The sequence below is a fragment of the Grammomys surdaster genome, unplaced genomic scaffold (genome assembly GCF_004785775.1).
Source record: "Grammomys surdaster isolate TR1022 unplaced genomic scaffold, NIH_TR_1.0 149, whole genome shotgun sequence".
NCBI lineage: Eukaryota > Metazoa > Chordata > Mammalia > Rodentia > Muridae > Grammomys > Grammomys surdaster.
Window position 1 is genome coordinate 14,643,512 of NW_021604607.1, and position 7,587 is coordinate 14,651,098.

The window sequence follows — 7,587 nt, forward strand, 5'->3', positions numbered from 1 at the left end:
AAAAGTTGAACCAAAATATCTTCTAAAATTCCATTTTTAGGATGTTTCATCTTTTAATTCACTCTTTGAGGATTTCCTACATGTACTCAATATATTTTGATTATATTAAATCCCCTACTTCTTCCCTCCAACTCTTCTCAGAGCCCTACCCCACTGAGTTCACTTCCCAACTTTGTGTTATCCTTTCACAGATGAATCCAACTGGTCTGTGTGTTCATGGATATAGGGCCATCCATGAACGCATGGGCAACCTACTGCTTTTCTGGAATGAAAATTCTCTCTCTATCCTGGCGGCCTCCAAACTGCCAAAGCTCCTCATCTAGGAGTGAGGCTTCCTGAACCAGCTATGCCAAAATAAAATTCTATTTTCAGTGATAGAAAATGCCCAATTCTGGTTACTAAGTTCAGCCAGTTTCATTGCTAAGTCTTAGATCACGCATCCCCATCCCCGCCAAGCGCATGCTTGGTCACTCAGACTACCATCTCTCCCTTTTATACTTACACCGCATTGTGTTAGTATGCAGCTGCCCCTCTTCAGACGACTAGAAAGTTCTGAGAGCTTACTCAAGGCCTCCCTGTCACTCCAGGAGTTGGTCACAGAGACCTTACCACCAGCCTGGGGTTGTCCTAAGGATGTAGGTTCTCTTCTGTCTCAGCCTCACTAAGGCCACCTGGCCTATCTTCCCTCCTTCCAGAATTACCCAAGATCTGACATTCCTCATTTTCCATCTCTCATCTCCATTTAGTTTATAAAATCTTTATTCAGTTGGTGAAATGGATAGAAAGTAGAGAATATTTAGGAAATCTAAAATCTATCAGCCAGGCAGTGGTGGTGCACGCCTTTAATCCCAGCACTGGGGAGGCAGAGGCAGGTGGATTTCTGAGTTCAAGGCCAGCCTGGTCTACAGAGTGAGTTCCAGGACAGCCAGAGATACACAGAGAAACCCTGTTTCTAAAAACCAACCAACCAACCAACAAACAAACAAAAACTATCTGGTAGGGCACATTTTCCCAAATCTTTAATTCAGTTCTAAAGTCTTCAACATTTGAAAGTGAAAGACAATGAATGAAAGACAATAAATGTCATCCAGCAATGGGATACATACATACATACATACATACATACATACATACATAGTACATATACATACATAAATTCATGCATAAATAATTTATACATACACATATATACATACACACATAATACATACATATACATGCATATATATTCATATGTAAATAAATACATGCATATACACATACACACATGTTAGATCATAAGTGTCAATGAGCATTGAAGTGGGCCTAACAATGTCAGAATGAGGACTTGGACAGATGTTTGACTAATAAGAAAGAAGTTGACAGAGTGTTATGACCATCTTAAAACTCCTTCTAGATATCAGTTAAAAGTTGTTTTTAGTAGCTATAAAGTACAGCCCATAAAAAATATCTAAACAAGTTAGCAAGGCATACGATACCTTTTCAATCTACCTCAGCCCCTTCCAATCCAGCTTCACCTCCTTCTAAGCCTTCCATAACCCCTGTCCATCATTAACAACAACAACAATCTACACAACTCACCTCAAAGGGGATAAGAGGTGTGGTGTTCTGAAGCCAAAGATGAGTGACCATCATCAGAGAATTAGGCCAGTCTAATTTCCATGTTCCAATGTGGAAACAGTTCCATTAAGATTCTATAACAGATAGAACAAAGAAAGTTACTGATCAAACACCTTTAAAACACATCGGTGGAAATATTAGGTGGGTAAGTTAAAACTAAACATAAGATCTCTGTTATCAGCCAATAATGACACTTTTAGCCTTTTAATTAGTGGGTCTAGCTATCTGTTTATACCTTCCAAAGGATTTACACAAAGACATTAGCTCCCACACAGAGGTCAATAAATGACTATGAGGAGCCCTGAAAATGGCCCTAGATTATTTGGCTCTGGACTCAACATTCCCAATTCTTTCTATATAATCATTGAAGTTTTAATAAATTAATCACCCTTCAGTGAAAGATGCAGCTTCCTACCAAGAACTTACATCCATACTATCAACTTGAGTACCAGAAGCATGGGAGTGAGTGACGTGCCACCCATTTCTATTCATTCTGTGTATTCCAACACATCTCTCCATCCCCTGTGAAGCCGTTACTTCATCTCCACCTTTAGTTCTGTCTGTCTTCAGCCCTACATAGGTATATTCCTGGGTTCCTATAGGCAGTATTAGTAACCTACTCTGTTTTACCTATTTGGCTGTAGACTCTGCAAGGAGGAAGCCAATGTCGGATCCCTTTCTCCCAGGAGTCTAGCTACACTCGAAGTCTGGGTAACAGTTTCATAAACTTTATTCTAAAGATCAGCCAGGCATCCACTCTCAGAAGCTTTGTGGTCTACCTAATCTCTCATCTGTAGTGATATTTATCAAGGATGTGACTAATTCTCTATTCTGTGATACAATGAAGATAAGGGAAATTCAACAATATTAACTGCTTAATTCAGGTCATTGAAGTAGCTTTTTTAAGATGTCTGTAAGACAGACGTACCCTGTCAGACTTTCACACTTGTCCCATTTCGTTTTACATGTGCAATCTTTAAATCAATTATAGGAACTGAGAAACATACATATCTTAGGTGGGATTTTACTGGTTTAAAAAAACACACACTATTAAAGTAAATGAATGGATCTTTGTTTCCTCAGAAACTAGGTCAGTTGGCCACTAACACATAGAAGGTGGAAAAAAAGAGGCAGAAGTCAAAACTGGCTCAGACCTCTCCTGAGTCACTTGCCTCTGGCAATGATATGTACATGTGTGCCAAAGCGTCACTGTCCCCATGAGGAGGAAACAGCTATACCCTCTCCTGCCAGATGGCCAGGACAAAGTCCAAACTGAGAAAGCATCCATGATTTAGGACACACGTCCCAGGTGTTCTGACTGAAGTCTAAAGGACATTTGTGGAAAAGGACACATGGAATGTAATAACTGCCAGCTGGAATATTTTGTTTCTCTTTTAATATTGACCTAGTACCAGTGTGCCTGGTCCCAAACTCCCCTACCCACAGAAGGACATTGCACCCTCCTGTATGACAGCAAATGCATTCAAACCACACCTACACTTTAAAAAGTAAAAGAAAAGGCCTTTCTTAATTTTACACTCCCATCAAGCTACTTAACTTCTTTACTACCAAATTTTAAAACTTTTTTGTCTGTCTTTAAATAAATTAGAGCTAAGGTTCATTTAAGTCATTATTCCCAGGGATGGCATTCACAAAAGTTAATAACTGAAATATCATTAACCCAGATGGAATATGCATGGCCCAGAGTGGCAGAATCCAGACAGAGCCGGTGAGGCTGTGCAGAGGGCTCCAGTGAGCAGCAGTCCCTCGCCAGCTCTACAGTTAATCAGAGACGCATCCAGCCTAAGCTCAGGAGGTGAGAGCTTCCTGTTTGCACCATTGCCGTACAGTTCTTGCCCCAAATCTTCAAGTCCTTGTTCAGAATTAGAAAACCTAAGAAAACGCATCCTTATCCCCGTTCTCCTGGCTTCCACTGACAGTCCCTGAAATCCAGGGTCACCATGGATCACTCCACCTCTCTCCTAAGAAACCTCAGACCACTCAATGACTGGGATGTGTTGAATCACGTGTTCTAAAACGATATGTTGAAGTCCTGACCCATGGACTTCCAAGCGTAGCTCTGTCATTCGGACCGTTGCATCATTATGAGGCTATAATGGAGTAGAATGGGCTTCTGATAGAAGTGGTTCCTTCTAAGAAAAGAGAAACTGAGGTACACACATAAGATGGTTCCAGAACAGAAGCAGGGACTAGGGCACTGCTATAAGGCACAGAACGCATGGGCTACCAGAGCTGCAAGATGACAGAGAAGACCTCCCTCTCCTCTGTGTTCAGAGGAAACACAGCTCTGCCCAGCCCTATAGACGAGACTTGCAGCCTCCACATCTGCACATGAACAGAATTCATTCACATATCTCAGCTAAATTGCAAAACCATTTACAATTGAACAAGAAAAGCCTGACCTCTCTTCTTTCACAGCTAGCCTCCTCCTGATTCTAATGGTTCCTTGTTTTGCCCCCACAGAATCTCCTCAGACTCCTTTGTATCTTCATCTCTCAACCTAAAATATACCTCTCTTGTATTTTGAGATGCAAGATAGACCTCGTGATGGGTTTAATGAGAAACATCCCCATGGGCTTAGGCGTTTGAATACATGGTCCCCAGTTGTTGATATTCTTTGGGGAGATAGAGCCTTACTGAAGAAACTCCAGACATGTCACCCGGCACAGTTTGGGAAGCCTACAGCCTCATCCCTTCTTCCTGTTCACTCTGCTTTCCGCATGTGGGTGAAAATGTTGAAGCTAATTTTCCTTATCCAGCTGCCTGCTGCCCTGCCTCCACTGACCTGATTGGTCCCCTTCCTGAATCATAAGTAAAAATAAATTCTTCTTTCCATAATTAACTTTGGGCCATGGTGTTTTATCACAGCAACAAGAAGTAATTGGTACAGATCTAAAAAGGAAAGTATATTTTTTTAAATTAGAAGGTGACACATTTGACAGCTCCATGTGATCTTCTTAGAAATGCATCACATCTTTCTTTAGAATACTTCACTTGAGGGAACAAGTGGTAATGAGCCGAATGCTGTAATTCTGCTGTAGACACTCAACACTAACGTTTCTGGAGAAATTTAGCCCTATCTGACCTTTGTTCATATTTCATTCAGCACTTTAACCGCACCATTTAGACATGTCCTAGACATAATTTTATAAAAATTAAAAAATGTTAACTAGTGGATGGATGGATGTGAGAGGGTGGGTGTGAGTGACGTGTCATCTACAGACAATGTTACTACTAAAGGTTAGTTTGTACACTTATTCACAGCATGCCAGGCCTGAAAGTTTAATCTGCATATATAACCTGTTCCAGTGACCTTGTTACTCCCATCAGGTGAGAATAAGACAACTACCACAATTCTTGAGCCAAATTTGAAGCAAGCTTTATTAAATACTGCCCAGGATGATGGACAATGGCCAGGTTCATATCCAGGATTCCCAGAGAATGTTCACAAATTACAACAGTCTGGTGCTTATAAAGGCAAAACAAGGGGCAACACGCAACGCTTCCATGCAACAAGGGGCAAGCACGCATCCTGACGTACTTCCTGCCTACATACTACATACATGATCAAGCACATCCTGTGCACTTGGATCAACCAACCTTGTTTGCAGAAGTGAAATACAAGACTTGTCATCTTACACAGACAACGGTCCTGAGTACTCTGGGAAGTTCTGTCCTCGGGTAAACAGGCCTTACAGGTTAGAGGTATTTTTGTTTTATACATCTCTTTAGTACAATAAGTAAAACTTACAATATAACTTTAGCCTTCACTATCTCCAGATTAATTTATTTACTCTCTTAACAGCAAAAAAAGTGCATGTTTTCACACTATGTAATTATGAAATGTATACATGTCTATTGAACATTAAAGTATACTAAGCTTAGAACTTTAATGAATGAAACTGAAATGAAATACAAATAATAGCTCTTTTATTTTGGCAAGGATCATTTTGAAAATCCCTCTTTACGTTCCATTAGCTTACATAATATTGAATGTTGATAAAGAATAAAATATTGAGTTACTTCAGCAGTTAATTAGAATACATAGAAGTATTCAAAGGGTGTAATACTATATAATATTATGTATATAACCCATGAAAGTAGAGCGAAACCATTTGGGGGAACACTAGACTAAAGGACAAGGAGAAAGGAGAGAGTGGACAGGTATGATGGAATATTCTCAAAATACATAACAGACTTGTATGTATGTGTCCTATGTAATGCAGTACCATGTGCATTGAATATGCACTAGTGATAACATATGCATATAAAAATGAATAGCTTTTTAAAGAAATGTTATGGAACTGGCTGTAGGGAATGCTCTCAGGCCCTTCAGGCCCTAGGCCTAGGACTCTTCTCTCACTAGTACAAACACTCTCCTGCCACGATCTCTTGTGTTCACAGATCTCCAAACTTCAGAAATGAACAAAGTCGAGATCTTACCCAAGTCAGTTCCAAAAGTAACTCAACTGGCTAACTGTGGTGGCTCTTAGCACACCAAGGAACATGCTGGCCTCTGGGCTTTCTCATCAGGCTCTCTCATTATCACAGATACCTGTGACAAAGTTCATGCTCGCATCCTGGCTCTTCTTACCTTTGCCTCCACCCTAGACTTCTCCAGCACATGGGCTTCCCTTCCCCTAGCTCCTCATTTCTATATAACCCTCCCATTTCAGCCATAAGCTTTCTTGGCATTTTCTGTCTTGGTCTTTCTCTCTCGCTCTTCCTATCTCTCTCCTCATGGTCCAATTCAGTCTGATGACCATGTTCAATGTACTATTTTCCCTGTCTGCTCTGGAGTTTTTCAGATGCCATCAGATGTATCCTTTCTCAAATCTACAATAAAAACCTTCCCTTCAACCATACCCTCACTTTATACAACCAACAGACCACAGTTTCAATGAGAGATATGTAGAACACCATCAAATTTTAAATTTCAAAACCCTATGGATTTTAACAAATAGAAATAGTAGTAAAATAGGTAAAAAAAAAATGGAGAAAATATAGTAGAAGAGGTAAAGATATACTCTTAGCCTAGTGTGAGACAAGAGGGATGATTCAACAATGTTGAGTCATTTCTTATATACACACGCAAACAGAACACTCTCATAATTTGGCATGTGTCATACACACCTATGTAAATTTCATAAGGTCATTTGTAGTCTACACATTTACAGTAGGGGTTGAGTCACTTCTTAGCTTACGCACATAACTAATGGGCTCACATGTTTAGGTTATGCTGTATGCCTTACATAAATATCTCCATGTCTAACTTTCTGCATTTACTATGTTGCTTTTCCAGATAGTAGTAAGGCCTTTGATTAGAGACTTTGATGATGACAGTTCACACACTAGGATTATAGGTCTTTGTTGCAGCTCTCATTTGCTGAGTGTTTGATAAGCACCTTGCAGACATTATCTCACCCAGGTTTCCAGGCTTGTGTTTCCTCATCCATGAACAGTAATTATAACAACTACCCCCACGGAATGGTCATTACCACCAAGTGGCTCACCTGGGATCATGTGAGAATTGTGTGTCAGAGACAAGAGAATCAAACGGCTACAGACTTCACCACTCCCATATCATCAGGAACAAAGACCTCCTCGCTCCACTAGGATACAAAAATGACATTCATTTGCCTTTTCAACAACTCTAGTCATTTCATTATGTCTTCTTCCATCTTTGCACATCAGATAGGAAGGAAAGGTACACCCAATCATCTACTCTGTTCTTATTCTTTTTTCTCTGAACATCTTCAACTGTTCTTTATTGGGGCTGAAAAGACTCAATAAATGACACTGATTCTTCTGGCAGAATTCAGAATGTATTGAGAGAATGTGGCCACCAGAAGCCTCTAGGACCTAAGAGTCCATTAGGGAAATTATTCCCAACACCATTCTTCATCTAGGACCGAAAATTGATACCTACTCTGGTTTCCAGGAAAT